This window comes from Epinephelus fuscoguttatus, linkage group LG17 (genome assembly GCF_011397635.1).
Source record: "Epinephelus fuscoguttatus linkage group LG17, E.fuscoguttatus.final_Chr_v1".
Lineage (NCBI taxonomy): Eukaryota > Metazoa > Chordata > Actinopteri > Perciformes > Serranidae > Epinephelus > Epinephelus fuscoguttatus.
Window position 1 is genome coordinate 27,173,419 of NC_064768.1, and position 20,825 is coordinate 27,194,243.

Sequence of the window (20,825 nt, forward strand, 5' to 3'; positions counted from 1 at the left end):
ATAGGGAACAGGCAAATGGAAACTCCTCATTCATCTCATTGGGGATGAGAGTAATAAGGGAGTGTATCCACAGTGTTGGTGAAGCTATTAAAAGCATAAAGTTGCGTGCTACCAATTACTTCACACTGGAAGACACTGAACTACAGCACAGCTACCCTATAGTTCAAACTAAATTAAAAAATGTGATATGATTATAACAAAATATAATTCAAAAGGAAGTCACACACCAGCAAAACATGCCAATCAATTGCAAAATAGTGCCCACTTGTTCACAGGTTAGACGTAAAGGGAAAAAATAAAGAAATAAAATACCCCACTCGTGATGAAAGTGCAAAGAATGGCAACTTTGCTTTTCTACGTCTATCCCTCAGACACCTGCCTTCAGAAACTAGAGTTCGGAGGGGGGGTAGGGGAGAGTGGGGTGATAGGAAGTTGAGCCACCCCTTGTTTCTAGGCAACCATAGACAAAATTGATCATGTGACCACTTTTTTTTTTCAAGAGTCATCCATTTTATTTACTCACCCTGTGATGAGGAGAGGCTCATGGAATAAGTAGTAGGCACATTTAAGTAAAAAACAAAAAACCTTCTTTGCTATTCAAAGTTTTTTTTTTATGTCCAAATATCTCACACGTGTATTAGTTTATGACGTTACAGCATGAGGCTTTGCTGTTAGCACAATGTTAGGTCTAAACTGTTGGGTGATACAAGTTTGTTAAAATGGTGGGGGTAGGGTAATTTTAGCCAAAAGGCCTGAGGGAAGCTGAGCCACTGACCCACTTATGAGTATTTTTTACTGTAATTCTACATTGCATTCTTATTTTTTTGTCCCCAAAATGATTAAACATTTTGAATTTTAGACCAAAAACAATCATGCCTCACTTCTATAAATGGAAGACAGACATCAGTCAACTCCTCTTGTGGATTTGGACCGAGCAGTAGGAAAATTACAGAATGGGACGTATGTAAATCTGGTGATACGTTATGGGGCCCATAGAGCAAGGCACTAGAGACTTACAGCAGCATGAAGTACAGGTGTGTGACCAACTTTTGCCAACCAAGCAACTGACTTCTAGTTTAGTACTCCACTAATTTTAATACGGACTAAATGTTTTAATTTTGTGGCGCCTCTAAACTGGAACCAAATGGATCAAATCTCAATCGTGAAAGAAATCAATTCACAGGGGTTGTGACATTCAAATAAGTTCATCCACTGATTTACAAATGTCTCTTTCCCAATGTAAGTCTATAGCCCCATTTCCACCAAGCAGAATGGTACAGTTCAGTTCAGTATGCATTTTTCTGTTTACACAGCGAAAAGTTGTGGATGGTACCAATGGAACCGTTCCGTACCGTCCCCACTTTTGGTCCCCCCTCTGTTGGGGTACCTAGCACACAGATCTGGTACTAAAAGGTGGAGCTGTGAACACTGCAGTCTGTTGATTGGTCAGTAGAGGATGGTCACTCTGCTCAGGGCTGAGTTGTGGCTGGTTTTGAGGCTCATGTAACTACTGTTCATACTGTGTTTTATGAGTAGACTGTAAATGAAAGGATGTTTTGCTGCCCCTTGTAGCAGCTGGAGTCAGAGAAAAACTTAATTCACTGGGCTGACTGCCAGCAGCTTTTAAGGTGGAATGTTAACTTGTAATGTTACTCAGTGTATGAGATGACGACGTGAATCCATCAACACACTTTAAATATTCTATATGAAAACTCTGACCATTACTTTAGTTTTTATATGACATACACTTTCAGTAATGAGTGGATCTTCAAATATGCCATATGCCATATATTCCAATCCTTACTTGGAGAAAAAAAAAGCGTTGCAGAGCGTTGTTCCTGTGGGCTCCAGCAACGCCAAACCCCTGAGCTTGCCTAAAGGGACTAAATGCACAAACCTGCTATATCTAAATATCTCAGTGAGAAATACTGCAGCCTGTTTTATTTTGTTCTGAAAATTTCGGCATGTAACTCCGTTCTGTGCACGATAAACAGGGCACAGACTTCCCTCTGTGTCACATGTGACAAACTGTACCCAACAGTGGCGATATCAGTAACTTGGCATGGCAGGTTTAATTAGATTTTGAAAACTTACTCTTTGATGCAGAAAATTAAAAGTTGAAACAAAATCCTGTAGCTGAAAAAAAGGCCTTGGGTCTTTAGTATTGTTATGCATGCAGAAATACAGTTTTGCTTTCTTTTCTTTCTTTATTTTGGGCAAATTTCTAAATGAAACATGTAGAATTCAATGACTTTTAGGAAGCCAACACTGCGCATAAATGGCGTAATTGTGACGATTTTTAAATATAACAAGTCTTTTAAACCTGCTTGCAGACCTTTGGGTTCAGACTATATTTAAAATGAATACAAAATACGTCCATTTCAAGTTGTAAGCCCCTCCCCTAAGGCAAAATAAAAAAACACAAGTCCTTCCCCAATGCTTAAATTGAAAAATTAAAATTATTTGACATGCCGCCCCCATTTTGCACCTCCCCCCTTATCAATAAGCCTCTTACTATCGTGCACATTGTCTTGACACAAACAGAGACTTGACACTGGACAACATCAACATACATATTACCCAGAAATCATCACTGCATATCTGACAAAAAATCAAATAAAGTAAGAAATTAATCATTTAATTGAACAGCTGACCAAAGAATATGCAACAGACACACTTTGTGTCATTTGCTGTATAGTGAAATGCACAGTGAAGTTAAAACTTTGCAGTGCAACAGTGATAAAAGACCAGCGACCTGAGACATGACTTGATTTTACAAATACAGCATCATGAACAAAATAACTTGATGGAGGGGATATTTTGCACTTGAATGAGTAGGCCTGCAAGTGAAAATGAAAGTCACTGCATGTCAGTGTTTTTCCACTATGGCAGTGATTATATTCTGTCAGCTTACAGCACTGCAGACCTACTACAAATATGGCTTCAAACATATCAAAATAAATATGTACATTGTACAGAACAAATGTATAATGTTGTATGTTAAAATCCTGTACACTTTCAGATATGCTCATAACATTACAGGATAACGAGAGCTACTCATTCTTCAGACCTTTACTTTCAACTTTCTGCTGTCTGAATAGCTGCACTGAGAGGAAACACAGCACATCCTCTCAGTGTAAATCTGCGGGAGGGGCGGAAACATGTTCAACTGAGGCTGAACCCTGACACTGGATCTGATCATCCACCTGACCCCAGACTAGTGAGAAGCGAGAAGATATGGGGGATTCGTACGTCATTTTACCTTCAACTATTGGTGATATTGTTCTGTATGAATACTGTAGGTTTCTGAGTGATACAGGGACAAAGAGTTTATTTCTAAACACCACAAATGGGAGGGATGCCAATAAACAACTTATCTTCGTATAACGGTGCTTATGATACCCTACACAGCCCAAGAGCAACATTACTTGCTTATCATTAAGTTACAGAAGTTAGGTTTAGATCGGTAAAGTATTGGGGTTAGGTTTCAGAAAAGAAAAGCGGTTATGACGTATCTGAAATAACTCAGAGTTCAAGTAAAGTTCACTCAAAGTTCACATGGGTTTTTTTCTAGGGGAAAGTCCCGGGAGAAAGTCTCATATGACCCATCAACCACCTCAGATATCGATATTGAAAACGGGGATTATTTCATCTCTGCTATCTCGTTGTATTTTAGAAGTAAAACTGTGCAAACAACTTTATGTTGTGAACATTTATGTGTGTGTACTCTTTACTTTTCCACAGTGTGGCCTGCACTCAGACCACATAGTTCACACCCAGCAGCATCTTCTTTAGTTTCATTTTCACTCTCATGAGGACATGTACTAACAGTGAAGGTTTAATACAAGAGGATAAAAAACACAAGGAGGAGGACTTTGTGCTGCAACCGAGAAGAGGGGAGGAGGGAAATTCCTCAGGATCAAGGTTACACACAGACAGAGCTCACTGGCAGCAGGGCCGGCCCTAGACTTTTGGAGGCCCAAAGCAGATTTGGTTTGGGGGCTTCTTTAAATATTTTCCCCTCCTTATTTCAGATGTAATTTATTTATTTTATATGTTATTTTAGTGGTTAACTTGAGTTGCCATCATGTTCACATTCATATGGCACAAAGTGTCTCGTACTTCAGCGGCATGTGATATCTGACATGGTTGTTGAAGACTGTGATTAAAAGCTTCAAAGGGCTCTGTATGCACACAGTATGTTTTGGGACAATGTTTCAAATACTTAACAATAATTTGTGCTAAATTATGACTGTTTTCTGAGTCTTTTCCCTTTTTAGACTAATCTCAATAAAAATTTTTGTTAAGTCGACAGAGAAATTAGTCGCCAGGAACGTCCTTAGTATATACATGAAACTACAGAAGAGACCTTCTGTTTTTATGCACAAAAAAATATTTCATTCTATCTTATTCCATTCCCTTTTCTATCAACATTTGAATTTGTGCATTTTCATTTAAAAAAAATAAACAACATTTCAGATAAAAAAGCTGAGCATAGACTTTATATAAACATGGTTTCCGTGTCTCCACATACTCCCACTGTATAAAATTGAAGCCAAAATATCCCAGAAATGGTCGCTGCCATTTTGCACTGGTGACATCATTTGGAACCAGAGACTGTGCAGTAGCGATTGATTGTTACCACACTGATTGGCACAAACAGCTGTCAATCTTGATGTCACGCCCCCTTTTATGGCATCGAGTAAGTACAACCAAACTTATCAGAAAAATATCATGGTATAAATCAAATGATATAGTGATGCTGACTGTTGCTCACTCTTTCTAGGTTGTCTTTCAAACTTCTAACCTTAGCCACTGGTTCAGTGTCAGCGGTAGTTTTTGGAGTGGCAGGGCCAGTGACAGTGGGAGTGGTGACAGTAATTGCCTTGTACGCCATCCTGGTAAGTGATTCAACAATCTCACCAAAAGAAGGTTGTTTTGTCTGAAAAATTAATAAACTGCACTGTGTAATTATTAAAAGTTTCAAGTGTCAGTAATTGTTTGTTTTTTTTGTAGACAAGTGAAGACAATCCACAGGCCCCCGCCCCACAGATGGAGACAAATTAATGACTCTAAAATGAACTGCAAAAGCATCAGTTGAATCATGACTGCAATAAAAACGATGGCAGACAAACTATGGTTTTGAAGTACATTTTTGTGGGTGAAGATTTTTCATGATTTAGCACTGTGTGAGTTAAAGAGCAAGATGTTTAAATCCTGACTTTAATCACGTAGCATTACGCAACCTGAAAGCCTAAAACCCTTGATTTAGTTTGAGCTCTTCAACCATTAAATGGTCTTCTCTAGTTGCTGGGCACCTTTTATTCATTAATGTTCTGGTTCAAAAATGATTCAGCCTGATTGAGCCATCTCTTGCTTTCAGCTGAGTTCTGAATATTTGGGCCAAAAAATCTGCAGGGTGCACTCTTAGCAAGCAGCCTGTGCATTATGTTGTCTAGTTTCAGAGGGCATACTAAACACCAATGTAAATACATACCCCTTAAACCAGTGTGATGACTTTGTGACTGAATACTTTAGGTAGTATAGGTTAGTTTAATGAATTGAATGATATCTTACTATATAATGACGAAAACTGTGTGTCTGTCTGTGTGTCTGTTCCACGTTTTTCTCCTCACTGACTTGGTCAATCCATGTGAAATTTGGCACAGTGGTAGAGGGTCATGGGAGGACGTGAATGAAGCAATATTACATCAATTGGCCAAAGGGGGGCGCTATAGCAACCGATTGAAATTGCAAACTTTGAATGGGCATATCTGATGCCCCGTATGTTGTAAAGACATGAAACTTTGCGCAGAGATGCCTCTCCTCATGAGGAACACATTTGCCTCAAGAACCCATGACTTCTGGTTATATAGATTTTCTGCCATTTTCAATTTTTTGAAAAACACTTAAAATCGATCTCTTCCTTGGAAGCTTGACCGATCTGCATGAAACTCGGTGAACATAATCTAGGGACCAATATCTAAAGTTCCCTCTCGGCAAAAATTGGAAAACTTACTAAAACTGAGCTTCTATAAGGCATTGAATATTGCGGAGGGCGTGGCTCATTACATAAAGGTGTATAACATCTCAAGGGTTTCACCCATCACCACACAACTTTGTAGGCATATGACCACACATAATCTGAGGGGACCCCTCCATTATTGACCCCATCAAACAAAATGGGGGCGCTAGAGAGCTAATTTCTTATCTAGGCCTAACTGCTATATCTATTTTTACTAAACTAGGTAGATATGTAGAACAGGACGCCTCAAGGTGACTGGAGAAATTTAACTCTAAATGGCAACTAGGTGGCGCTATAACAACAGAAAAATGGCTAAAATGCGACCGATCGCTGTGGCTCCCCCTGAGGCCCAATGTTGGGTTTTGTTTCCCTAATTTTTGGTATGGCTAAGTCATGGTATGGTATGGTGCTGCAACAAGGGCTAGCCGCACCTTTCCCATGTGAACTACCAGTGCGCCCCACTTTTAAGTCAATACAACAAACACTTTAACTATCTGCCTTTCAACGTGCTACCTCAACTTCTAATGTACAGTTTTAGCCCACTAACTATCCCACTATTGGCAATGGTACTACTGTACTTTCAATAAAGCAATCGTACTATCAAATTCACAAAAGCTCTGTCTGAATACATTGCTCTTCTTAATGGGTTCAGTTGACTATTTAATCTGCAATTTCCTATGGCCTGTATCCCAAACACACACCATGTGAAACTGTACGTGGCAGCTGTGCACTCAATGGGTATGGACTAGTTTCCTTGTATATTTGTGGAAAATACAATATCAAAGTGATTTTTTAAATGCATTTATTTATTTTTGTTTTGATTTTTTTCAGTTATATTAGTCAAGCTGACATCTTAACAGTTTAGTAATTTCCCAAATTAAAAAACAAACTGTGTTCAGTTGAGATGACATATGGTTTTCATTGACTAAAAGAACTGAGAAATGCAAAGTAAGAAAAAAAACACTGTCTTTTACTGGGTGGCACCATAAACGGATAAGGCAGACACAAGAATGTAACCTAAAGTGAAAGTAGGTTGTATGGACCATGTGACATGTCACTTGCTTACAGACTGATAAGATAACATAAGGAACAGGATCACCTGTTAATGATCAAACCTGCCTCAGGACTGTTTGTCAACACAGAGACATCTCAGTGGAGCCATAACAACTGCTGAAACAAACAGAGGGCTTCTCTGAGATGCCTTTGATGACCCTCGCCTTCTTCATTCTTCTCATAGTAGATTTATGTAGTATAAGGATGGGGCGTCAGTCTGCTGGACGGATACAGAAAATAAACTCAAGGTGCTTTGTTAAAGGGAGCAGTGTGACTGTCCTTCTGCACTGGCAACTGTAATAAGACATCTGACACACTCTGTGTCATTTTCCATGTAAATAGCAACATGCACACAAGCATGTGTTACCTTGAATCAGTACAAATGTAACTGAGCCAGTGAATATCCATGTTTTTCCACCTTTGGACGGCAATTACATGTTGCAAGCTTACAGCATTGTGCAAGAAATATTGCTTAAAATATGTCAAAATAAATATCGTTCTTTAAATTGTGCAAGACAAATATGTTTCTTGTGTTAAAACCTGTACACTGTACAGCTGTACCTGTACACTTACAACTTTATAATACATTTTCTTTGTCTCAAATCAAACATATTACTGCTTTTGAATATCTACTTTCATCCTGGGCAACTCTGTATTGCTTTTGTTACCATTATAATCATTTGTTGAATGGGTTTATTTATTTGATCATTCTTTTTCTCATTTTTTTCCCTACTCCATTCACAAACACACACATGCACACAAACATATAGTCATTAACACATCCACCGAACCCTCATCCTAGCAACCTTGCCTAGCCAATCGTAGGTTTGGCGTTCCACTCATCATATTATCGGCTTCGTTCCCCCAATCCTAAAGAAACTATCAGGAACCATAACATTACCAACATTCAAGAAGAAGCAGGAGACTGGTTATCAGGGCGTTGTCCACCACTGCTTCCAGCCCCCACTTCACCATTTGTCTCTCCTTTCACTTTGATTACAGCTGACACCTGTTGCTCTGTTGCTACAGCGCTGCCTCCTGTATTCATGGGTTGCTCTCTCTGATGATTGGCTTGTTTTTGTCTGTATGCCCATCAGTTTCAGCCTGTGCTCTACTTCTTGTTTATTTGCTTCTGATATATTTAGTCAGAAAATCTCACAACATTGGATAACAGGACAAACAGGATAACAAGTGTTTTACTTGTATTGGTATATTTCTACTCTGTGGTATTGCTTCTTCCAATAAAAGCTGGTCCACTGCTGTTATAAACTGTAAAATGGCAGACATAGCATAATCAGTTATTGTTTTTGAATCCTTGTAGTGTGCAAAAATGGCTAAACCACACTCTGTAATGTCTCCCTGACATCTAACAAATATGCAAGACACCACGATAGTTTATTTGTGTGCCTGGACCACGTTATCAACACGACATAACATCAATTAACCTCCTGTACATCCAAACATCCAGCTACTGCAACTATCGCCATATCTGTACCGGTGCCTGCACAATCACTGTATGTAATTCTGTTAAGTACACACCCCTCTGGCAGTTGGGGAGGAGGGGTGGGAACACAGCACATTCTGTACATATGAGGGGCTGCAACAAGTAAAACTGAAACTGACAGCAAAACCGATCTGAATCAATCTGAACAACTGATCCCAGAATATCACAGAGAGGAGAGAAGTAAGACACCAAGGATGGCTTGCATCGTGTAAGTAATTTTGCCCTCAACTATTGGAAAGGGTTCTGTTTTTATGCTTCAGTGATAAAAGACAAGCAATTAAATAGTGCTTAGATTTTACGTCTGAACAAACAAAGCAATATTTTCTTGAGGTACATGCTTTGATTTGCTAATTGTTGTACAGTTTTTGTTGTAATTTAAATGTTATTTCATGGTCTGTTGTCACTGAATTAGCAGCCTGAGCCCGCAGCCACACTTTGGCTCTGTAAGGCTGAATGTGGACACAATGGTTCTTCGCTAATATGCTGATGTTTAGCATCTGTAGCATGCAAACTTTTGCTGATTTGTACAAAGCACAAAGTACAGTTGAGGCGTGTGTGAATGTCAGTAGCTTTGCAGGTATGTGGTCATACACTGAAGTACAAATTAAAAGTACACTATGACCTGATGAGAGATGAAAAGTCACATCACCACAGTTAATATAATCATCCTGAGGAAGACATCAATATCTGTACTAATTATAATGGCGTTAATTGAATTCAATATTGTCATGCTCCAGTGAGTGCAGATGCTGACTGTTTCTAAATCCTTTTCAGGGAGAGTTGTGCCTGTGCAGTTACAGAAGCCGGCGCTGAAGTGGCAATGCAGGGTGTGACTATATCCCCTTTTTGTGGTGTGCTGATTTTTGCTGGGGTAGTGGGAGTAGCAGTGGGAGTGGCCGTGTACAAGCACCTGGTAGGTGATTCAGCAATCTGTCCATAAGAAACTGTGCTATACTTAAATGTTAAAGTTAAATGTTAAAGCATGATTCACAACAACAATATCATTTCAAGTGTCTTTTTCTGTTTTTGTATTTCTTGCAGGACAACAAAGAGAAACAAAAGGGAAGCTGATAGAAGAGCTCATTCCTCTAAAATTAACTGCCAAAGCATCAATGTAATCATGACTCCATAATAAAAACAAACTTGGCAGACGAACTGTGATTTTGAAATTAATTTTTGTATTGACATTCACATTTATTCCTACTGCTCACAGATGACACTGCCGTTTTTCAAAGCATAGTTTTAGCTTCAGTTACCTCAGGCTGACACACAGCATTCAGTAACTGTAAAAAACTTATGGAGGTGAAGATATTTTATGATTTAATGATTTAATGGCTGCTTTAAGTTGCTCCACTCCCATGCTCCATGTTCTCTGAGATAGCACCATCTGAGGGAAATAAGAAAAGTCATTTGTCTTATGACACAGAACGTTTAAAACCTGGCTGCAGTGGAGTTACCCATCCTTCTTCTACACTTGGCCTTAATCTATTCCACCTTTTTGTCATAGCCATTCACTTTCCCCTGCCTTGCAGCAATAATGCTTCCTAACATAAAAAAAAAAGTTTTTAAAAGGAAAGAAAACAGCAGAATGTCAATCTCTCTTTTCCTTTTGATTCAAAAATAAATATTTTTCCTTGTAATATAGCAGTAGGCCTATTTAAAATGCAAGGACAGCCATTTCTTAATTCACCAACCATTATTGTTTGAGGGCACATGGTTAAGAATATCGATCTTGATGCAAACCATCTTTTGATAGTCGTCTAAAAAAAACACAGGGTAGAAGAGGCAGAACCAAAATAAATGTGACATATGTTCAGTTTTAGATTTACAGAAACAACAGTTTCCATCCATCTTTTTTTTTTGTCGGCAGTATTTTGCATCAAGTTTTTAAGCGCACTCTTAACATGCAGCCTGAGTATAATGTAGCACCATGTGATTTTGCCAAGTATGCTCCTGGATCAACACCCCACATTGCGTTTACCTGTGCTTCTTTCAAAAATCCTAGTTTTCCAAATTGAAGTTAGTAAAGTTAAAACAAACAAACAAACAAAAAAAAACCACTCTGAACAAAAGCCTTTTCAGCTACGGCAGGGTTAGCGACTTAGCTTGCTAAACTACGTTGGCTATGCTAATGAGTAAACTTGCCAATAGATGAGAATATTGGCGAGCTAGCTTGCTAACTATGTATTTAAGCTAACAAGTATGCTTGGCAAAAGGCTAGAATGTTAGCGAGCTAGCTTACTAACTAGGTAGTTATGCTAACATGTAAGCTTGCCAATAGATGTTAGCGAGCTAGCTTGCTAGCTAGGTAGTTAAGCTAACAAGTAAGCTTGCCAATAGGCTAAAATGTTAAGCTGTTCACTAACAAAGAGCTGCAAATTCCTGCAATTAACACATTTATAATTTTTTTGTTTAATTTTATTGAGAATTTTGTTCAATTTTATTATCTTAAATTTGTAAAACTAGCTCTGAAGGAGCACAAAGGAATTTTGAACAAAGCACAGGAGCAGCACACTGATGATGTCAGAGGGCTGTGATTGGTTGGTTGGTTGTAATGTTGTTCCTGGAATGTGATTTGGGATGTTGATCCAGGAGCATGTCCTACCTAGCAAAATCACATTGTGCGTATAGCGTAGTTTAGTTTTAGAGGGCTTATCAGTGATATAAATGCATACCCCCGAACCAGTCTGATGACTCTGGTCACATTTAGATTATCATTACACTCCTTTTAGTTATGTAAAATAAACTTCTATTTGTTGCAACTCATGTGTAGTCTCCCCACCTCTGTCCCGGCTTGAGCCAGGTTGTGACACCATTGCACATAACATTGTGACTTAAAATGGCAGCCGAACAGAAAGAGTGGAAACACAGAACATCCTGATCCTGTACATGTGTGAAGTGCAGTAAAATGCACACCATCTGTGGTTTTACAGTGCCCCGACATTTGCAACATATTTGAATCTCATGTTGCCCGTTGAGTATATCAACAACATCAAAAAACAGGCTCAACGGACTGAGATGCCCATCTAGTTGGTTAAATAGTTTATTTGTGGCCAAAACTAAATATTACTGTGGAATACAACATTTTCTGATGACAAGCTGTGGCCCATCCAATAAATGTCCAATAAATCTGAAATCTTTGGTTAGTTGAGTTTTTTATTGACTAAAGGAATCAACAAAGTAAGAAAATAAACAACTGCTTGTTCCTACTTTAATGCAGACTAGAATAGCAGGAAGGGTGGAACCACAGCACTTAGGCATGAGAGGCTGAAACTGAAACCAACAACATAACTTCACATTGCATCTGAGTGATACAGCTAATCCGAGAACATCACTGAGACAAGAAAAATAATATAACGAGGATGGGCATTGCAGTGAGTGTGTAAGTAATTTTACCTTCAGCTACTGGTGATAGGGTTCTGTTTGTTTAGTGAAATGCAGCAAAGTAGAAAAACCTGACAACACAGCAGCAGTCAAACGGACGCGTTTAAACTCATAGCTATCCGGCTGTTGGATTTATGGCACCCAATTACTCTTTGAAACTTTTGAGTGAGCACAGTCTGCTGATTACCTGTTTATTGAAATGCACCTTGGCTAATAAAATATAAAACACCAAGAATAAATTAAATGAATCTTTGTCCCTTATTGCCTCACTTGAAGCAGTTTAATGAAGTTGACGCACATGCATGATACTTCAGCTTTGCCCACATTGTTGAATGCATATATTGTAAGTCACTTTGTGTCGAGGCATCAGCCAAATAAAAGGAATGGAGGTAGTCTTTGCAGGTATTTGATCATATCAGCATCATATGATGGCAGTGTTAGCTGTCAGAGAAGCCAGAGAATCACCAAAGTTATTACATGTGGAACATCTATGCTATTTGTCACTCCTTTCTAGGGAAGCTATAACTTGTGGTGCCTTGTCGGTCAGTGGCTTGACTATATCCACCGCTGGTTTCGTGATTTTTGGAGTTGTGGCAGTGGCAGCAATGGTAGCAGGAGTGTTTGTGTACAAGCACATGGTAAGTGACAATAATCTCTCCAATAGAAGCATGTTCTGTCTTAAACTGCAATATGTTTAAATGTTAACTTTTAATGTTAAAACACATTTCACTTGAGCAATATCAGTTTCAAGTGTCAATGATCCGTTTTTTGGGGTTTTTTTGTAGCGCAAAGAAAAGTCGCACTGACAGAAGAGATCATTCCTCTCAAAGTACCTGCATGGCGCTGCACAGTGGCAACGGGTGCCTGTGATACATCAGTTTGTTTGTGAATTATGTTGCCCATAGTCGAAGCCTGTGGAGTGCACTGCTGTTGACCATCTGACTTTAAATGTAGTGTATTTTGTTGTACCAAGTGTATCTGGAATCAGCAATAAAAACAAAATGCAGACCTACTATGGTTTCGAATCACACTAATTGACATTTGCAACAGTAGTTTGTTGATTACAAATGCAGTTTGTCGTATAAACTGGGTTAAGATAATCAGTTCATCTGATTCAAATTCATCTTCATTTGAATGACCTGGTATTGAATCATAAAAGTGAGACTGAATCAAATTGAATCAAATAGGGACCTTGTGAATCCAAATCAAATTGATTCAGGAAATCAGTGGGATACCCAGTCCTAGTGTGAACACAACACACATTTATTTTATTTCATCTATTGATACATTTCAGCCTAAATACTAACTTATGTTGGTGCTCACAGACAACACTCCTGTGTCACTATTTTTCAAAGCGTATATGTTTAGTTATAGTTACCTGAGGCTGGCAAACAACATTCAGTTACAGAGAACAACGTTATTGTAGGTGAAGATATTTCATGTTCATTGGCTGCTGTGTTACACTACCCCCATCCTCCACTTCGTCTCTGAAAGTATCGTGTAAGATAAGACGAAGCACAGAGGCTGTTGCTCTTGAGACACAGTGTTTCCTGTAAATCCTGTCCTTAGTAATCAATGTTTACTGTGCGTAAACAGCACTACAACTCTGAGCCTTTGCTTTAGTTTTAGCTTTTAAAAACCTGAAATGGTCCTCTCAGGGAGACCATTTTTCTTTCATTTCACTCTTCATTCTTCTCAGAAAGGGCACATTTAATTTAAAAATTACTCAGTCTGGCTCTGGCTGTCAGTTTGTGTTCAGGTGGCCCTGCTGAGGAAGTTAGAGGCAGAGGAAACACCCTTAGCATGTGGCCTGTGTATAATGTAGTTTAGTTTCTGAATTCTACTCCTCATTTTTCTTCATTTCTCTTAACCGGACTTAGCTCCCTTGACTGTAAAACAACCAGAAGTTTATTCTGTATGACTCAGCCTCCCATAGGATTCACTGTGTGAGATGATAACAATAACAAGGGGCGTCAGTCTGCTGGATAGACACAGAAAATAAACTCAAGCTGCTTTGAAGTGATGGCAACGTTTATGAGCGTGTGTAACAGTAATGTGCAGTTGGGAATTTTATCTTTTGTTCTGCACTGGTGAACTTAATCAGACATCTGACACGCCCTGGGTCATTTACTGTGTGAATACTGAATTGTGCACAGGCATGTTTTACAAACCACAGAAACAAAGACAGTTTCCTGAGAATGTTAAAAGGAACCACTGGAGCATTATAAGCACATTGTGACTGCATGATAGTTACTATAATCTGAGGATAATAAAAGACAACATAAGGTATAGAGTAGTAATCTGTATTTTGTTCTTACTGAGATTATTTGCAAATTGTTGCAATCCAACAGTGTTCACAAAATGGTGAGAAAAGAGCATCATGAACAAAAGAAGGGGGGTTGATTTGATCTTGAATGAGTAAGAATGAAACTGAAAGACACATCAGTGTTTTCCCACTGTGGCACAGAATTGTATACTGTAAGCACACAGCACTGTGAAAGAAATATCACTCCAAAATTTGTCAAAATAAATACATTGATTGTGCAGAACACGTTTATAGTTTCTGTATTGAAAACCTGTAAACTTTTAGCTATCTTAATAACACTGGATAACAAACAAGCAGGATATTGCTACTTTTACTTAAGACAAAGATCTTAGTATCTCCCCCACCACTGTTCAAAAACATAAAGTGGCAGACATGGCCTAATGTTCTTACTATATAATGATGAAAACTCTGTATCTGTGTGTGTGTGTGTGTGTGTGTGTGTGTGTGTGTGTGTGTGTGTGTGTGTGTGTGTGTGTGTGTGTGTCTGTTCCACGTTTTTCTCCTCACTGACTTGGTCAATCCATGTGAAATTTGGCACAGTGGTAGAGGGTCATGGGAGGATGCGAATGAAGCAATATTACATCAATTGGCCAAAGGGGGGCGCTATAGCAACCGATTGAAATTGCAAACTTTGAATGGGCATATCTCATGCCCCGTATGTTGTAGAGACATGAAACTTTGCACAGAGATGCCTCTCCTCATGAGGAACACATTTGCCTCAAGAACCCATAACTTCTGGTTATATAGATTTTCTGCCATTTTCAATTTTTTGAAAAACACTTAAAATCGATCTCTTCCTAGGAAGTTTGACTGATCTGTATGAAACTCAGTGAACATAATCTAGGGACCAATATCTAAAGTTCTCTCTTGGCAAAAGTTGGAAAACTTACTAAAACTGAGCTTCTATAAGGCAATGACTATTGCCGAGGGTTTGGCTCATCACATAAAGGTGTATAACATCTCAAGGGTTTCACCGATCACCACGCAACTTTGTAGGCATTATGACCACACATAGTCTGAGGGAACCCCTCCATTATTGACCCCATCAAACAAAATGGGGGCGCTAGAGAGCTAATTTCTTATCTAGGCCTAACCGCCCTATGATTTTTACTAAACTTGGTAGATATATAGAACAGGACGCCTCAAGGTGACTGGAGAAATTTAACTCTAATTGGCAACTAGGTGGCGCTATAACAACAGAAAAATGCTTAAAAATGGCTAAAATGCGACCGATCGCTGTGGCTCCCCCTGTGGCCCAATGTTGGGTTTTTTTCCCCTAATTTTTGGTATGGCTAAGTCATGGTATGGTATGCTGCTGCAACAAGGGCTAGCCGCACCTTTCCCATGTGAACTACCAGTGCGCCCCACTTTTAAGTCAATACAACATATAAACACTTTAACTATCTGCCTTTCAACGTGCTACCTCAACTACTAATGTACAGTTTTAGCCCACTAACTATCCCACTATTGGCAATGGTACTACTGTACTTTCAATAAAGCAACCATACTATCAAATTCACAAAAGCTCTGTCTGAATACATTGCTCTTCTTAATGGGTTCAGTTGACTATTTAATCTGCAATTTCCTATGGCCTGTATCCCAAACACACACCATGTGAAACTGCATGTGGGCAGCTGTGCACTCAATGGGTATGGACTAGTGAGTAATTGTTTGTGAAGTGTTGCAGTGTGCTAAAACCCGCCCTGTCTAGCAGCCGCACAAAAAGGGTTGAAACACAAAAACTCCACATTGAACCAGAGCGATACAGCTGTTCCCAGAGTACTACGTGAGAGAGAATTAAGATGTAAGTAATTTTGCCTTCAACTATACTTGATTGAGTTTTGTTTGTGTATCATTAACAGCTGGCTGTCAATTAAACAGCTCTTATTAGATATTCCAAAAAACAAAGTAATATTTTCACAAGGCCAGGCCCTGACTTTAATAATTGTTACACTTATTTAGTGTTGTGATTGCATGGTCTCAACATCATGGTATAAAACAGAATTTGAAATATTGTCTTGCTGCACTGAGCGAGTAGAAATACTGACTGTTTCTCACTCGTTTTTAGGGTTGGGTCTAATCACCTTGTAGTCACAATGGTCACTGCTAGTACCCTGACTTTTCTAGGAACAGGGCCAGTGGGATGGGCAATAGTAGTGGGAGTGGCAGCGGGAGCAACAGTGGTGCTGGAAGTGACAAAGAAACGTCGTGGTAAGTGGTTCAACAATCTCCCTAAACGAAGTTTGTTTTGTCTGATAAATAAATGAACTGCAGTATATTTAAATGTTGAATTTAAATGTCAAAGCATGTCACACATCTTTTTGTTTTTGTTTGTTTTATAGGAAAAGGACGGCTGACGAAGGAAAGGCTGAAAGGCATTGATGAAATCATGACTAATAAAAACAATGATGGCAGACAAACTGTGGTTTTAATGTACATTTTTGCACAACATTTATTCTAAGAAATAGTATGTAGATTCCTTACTGCTGGCTGCATTTTATTTTGAACACTTTCCTTTAAGCTATTGACACCTTTTTGCTTGAATGCAAACTTGAGTCTGTGCTCACAGATCACACTCCTCTGTGTTTTCCAGTTACCTCAGGCTGACATACAACATTCAGCTACTAATAACCATTTATCATGGTGCAGGGTTACAGGAGGGGCTGGAGCCTATCCCAGCTGACACTGGGCAAGAGGCATGGTACACACTGGGCAGGTTGCTAGACCTGACAGACAGACATTATTGCTATCATTCACACCTACAGGCAACTAAACTAAAAGTCACCTATTAACCCGACCTGCATGTCTTTGGACTGTGGGAGTAAGGTGGAGACAACCCACACTGACAGGAGGACTCCACACATAAGGGCTCCAGCCAGCTGGCAGATTCGAACCCAAAACCCTCTTTTTCTGTGAGGCAACAATTGCTAACCACATTCAGTTTGTATTATATTAAAATACATTTTATTGTAGGTGAAGATACTTGATTTTATGGCTGCCATTAGTTACAGCACTACCATCCTCTGTCTCCTCTGGGAAAACATCTAAAGGAAAGAACATTAGTCGGTTGTCCTGGTAACATGTGGAGTTTACTGACCTAAATAACTTGTGAGTGAGTTATGCAAACTGAATGTGCAAGACACTATTCCTCTCAACCTCTGATGAAGTTAGAGCTATTTAAAATGAGGTTTAGTAGTAAATTGTTGCAATCCAACAGTGTTCACAAAATGGTGACTTTGTATTGTTGTTATAAAAAGGGGAGCCATGAACAAAAGAACTTTCAGTCAGCGTTGGCCTAAACATGCCATTTGATTGAGGTCATTATTTTGAATCTGGAATGAGTAAGAATGAAACTGAAAGAGTCAATCCACACGAGTGTTTTTCCCACCATGGCACACAGGTTATATAATGTTCCTACAGCACTGGGCAAGAAATATTACTCTAAAATATGTCAAAATACGTTGACTGTGCAGAACATATTTATACTTTCTGTGATGTAAACCTGTATACTCTCAGATATCTTAATAACACTGGATAACAACAAGACAAGCAGGATTACAAGAGAGTGTTTCTACTATATGATATTGTTACTTTTGATTAAGTAAAATATCCTCCACCAGTGTAAAAACTGTGACATGGCAGACATTGCCTAATCATGTATTGCTTTTGAAGTGTTGCAGTGTGCTAAAGCACTCCCCTGCTGGCAGCCACAGGAAGGGCTGAAACACAAAACTGAAACCAAACACAAAACTTCACATTGCATCTGAATGCATATGCGAACATATACATTATACAGGCTTATTGTCTGATGTTCATACTTCAGTTTTATATTCATTAATCATCTTGTGTTTAAATATTTCTTTAATCTATTACTCAGTCTACCACACACTTTCAATTCCATTTCTAAACCATTCCAGAAATGAACTCTGTATACTGGAACACACCTTTGTTATACATTTGCTCTGGGCTTTGTTTTCGAGAACACACAGTTCCCTCTTAGTTCATACTGACATTCTCTTACTTGAAACAACCTCTGGATACAGTCCGGCTTTGTACATCAGTGATGCTATTTTCTAATCCACAATCTGAAAGAATGATGCAATATATGTGATGAATTTAAGTTAAGGGTGCCTATTGTTTTGTTCAATATTGCAATGCTCTGTGATATTTTGGTTTTAGTATGATTAACATGCGGTTTCCAGCATAATTTGTGATCTATGACAACTCCCCAAAACGTGTTCTCATGTACTCTTTCTATTTCAATATTACACTGTAAAACATCACAGCCTCATTCTGGTATGTCCACTTACTATTTCTCTTTAACTTTAAGAGCTCTGAGAAGTTGGGATTAAACTCCATTGTATGAGTTTCCAAAGGTCAATCTTACAGTAATTCATTGTGCCAATTATTTGACACTTTTGTCAGATTTGTTTATATTGACTGGTTGTCTGTCTGTCTGTCTGTCTGTCGTCGCCTAACCGACCCCCCCACTGTGAATGAAACTGAAAGATATGGAACACCTGACATGTCACTTTCTTACAGACTGATAAGATACTGTGAGAGGGAAACTACTGTATCACCTGTTTATGACCAAAGTCTTATTAGAACAAGACAAAGGACGTCTCAGTGAAGCCAAGTAACTGCTGAAACAAACACAGGGCTTTGGTCAAGATGATAGATCCAATCCAGTTGTGAGTACATGCTGTCAGTGCGTTAATCTGAAATCTGTTTTCTTTGCTCTGTGAAAGTATCGGTTCAACCGCATGGTGATCTCTCTCTCTCTCTGTTGTTGTCATTTCCCAGGAAAAACCTACTTTTCACATTTGGAGGGGCAGCATCGGTGAAAGCAGCACATGTAATAATTCCATCTTATCAATCTGTGTCAGTGACAATAACAGTTTCGTTGATCTTCCTTGGAATCTATGCAGTGACCAAAGACCATTCTCCAGAGTAGGTTCACTTGTCTTCCCAATCATTAAAGTATTTATGAAGCTAGAAAAGAAACTCATTATTAATAATTACTCTTTGTGTTTTTCCAGAAATATGACCAAGATAATCATCGGAATGATTGCATTGAATGTCACTGATTTGCTCAAAATGGAAATCAAGCTGGCGTGTGGATTCAATGCTTTTGTGATACTCATACTTGGCTTTATGTCTGTGAAGGGGAACCAGGAATCAGCTGAGAAGGAGACAGAAAGCCTACCAGATGATCATTTTTCTCTCTCAAATACACTGGAGAACAGACTTATGATGTTCCCAGTGGTTGGAGTGGTCCGAGTGGTCCGAGGGGGCCGAGGTGTTGTAACTTGTAGGAGAGTAATGTTAAGTGACATTGGTTCGGTCGGTGTGCTGATAGCAGCTGATAACATAGAATTTACAGGGAATTTATAGCTACTTCTGCGTTGAATCGATGCCATAGCTGGGTGATTCTCTAAATTCTGTGCACATTGGGTTCTCTAGTTACTGAAAAAAATACCACAATTAATTGTGTTTCTGAACATTGCATCTGATGAAGGACTATTTGAACCTCTGAGAAAATACGTTTTCCCACCTTAGGCATGAATTCCCAAACATTACTGTATTAGGAATTTCTTTGTCACTTAGATTGTTTTAAATTCAACCCTGTAACGGGACAATTTGATTCCTGTGTGAATATAATTCTAAAACATATTCAAACTAATTCTTGCAGTGCCTTGGTAATCATCTGTCCCTTGTGTAAAATAACTTATGATGAGTATATTTTATTTGATTCTAAATAATAATAATTTGACTGTCAAGTAGGATATGGCAACTTAATGTACAAGCGGTCTTCATAAATCATGAAAATATACTTTAACATAAACGTTAGATTAGGCTTTCATATATTTTCTACTTGTCTTCTTAACTCTGCATACAGTTCAACAAACATTTATCTAATATTTGTTATTATTATCAAAAAATGTATGAAAATGTATCAAGTAACAGGGTTGAACACACTGTAACAGGGCTGAATGAATGACACAACATTTAAGAGTGAGCGTGTGTGTGTGTGTGTGTGTGCGCGCGCGTGCGTGCGTGTGAGTGAGGGGTGTGTGTGTGTGGAAGGTCGGAGGGGGTCTGAATTCACTACTAAAAACAGTAAACCATGGCTCCCTTCCTACAAATGTATATTTCTTGGGAGCTACAAGAATAATCAGATTAATCATGTATAAATCAGTGTATATAGTAGTGTTTTTTAAGCAAGCTATCATAATTTAAACCAAGCACTATCTCTAACCACATATTTCCCTCACCGTGAAGACTCTGGTCTGGCTTGTACTGCATCTTGAATCTCACTGTCAGGACTATGTGGAGGGGTTAGAGAGATAGGCCCACTGTCGTCAATCTCAACTTTTCTTTTCTGTCTTTCTTTAGCCTTCTGCCACTCCTTCCGTTTACGTCTTTGAGCTCTCTTACTCAGGTCATTGATGGATTTCTTTTTCCCTGCTTCTGTATCTCCTTTCGACTCCTCACACTCTTTCCCGAGGTATTCTTCCCTTCTCTGTGAATCT

General features: G+C 38.9%; 3 long non-coding RNA genes across 3 annotated transcripts; all 3 read left to right on the forward strand.

Moving 5' to 3' along the window:
- The first annotated feature begins 8,650 nt into the window (after positions 1 to 8,650).
- Positions 8,651 to 12,978, forward strand: LOC125905279 (uncharacterized). The gene is made up of 5 exons (XR_007451631.1): positions 8,651 to 8,790; positions 9,357 to 9,495; positions 9,624 to 11,964; positions 12,481 to 12,604; positions 12,752 to 12,978. It is a non-coding gene; the product is annotated as an uncharacterized LOC125905279 (long non-coding RNA).
- A 1,439-nt stretch (positions 12,979 to 14,417) lies between these two features.
- LOC125905280 (uncharacterized) lies at positions 14,418 to 16,712 on the forward strand. The gene is made up of 3 exons (XR_007451632.1): positions 14,418 to 16,096; positions 16,361 to 16,503; positions 16,635 to 16,712. It is a non-coding gene; the product is annotated as an uncharacterized LOC125905280 (long non-coding RNA).
- Positions 16,713 to 18,912: 2,200 nt separating this feature from the next.
- LOC125904437 (uncharacterized) lies at positions 18,913 to 19,982 on the forward strand. Its single transcript, XR_007451451.1, has 3 exons — positions 18,913 to 18,983; positions 19,096 to 19,242; positions 19,332 to 19,982. It is a non-coding gene; the product is annotated as an uncharacterized LOC125904437 (long non-coding RNA).
- Positions 19,983 to 20,825: the final 843 nt, after the last annotated feature.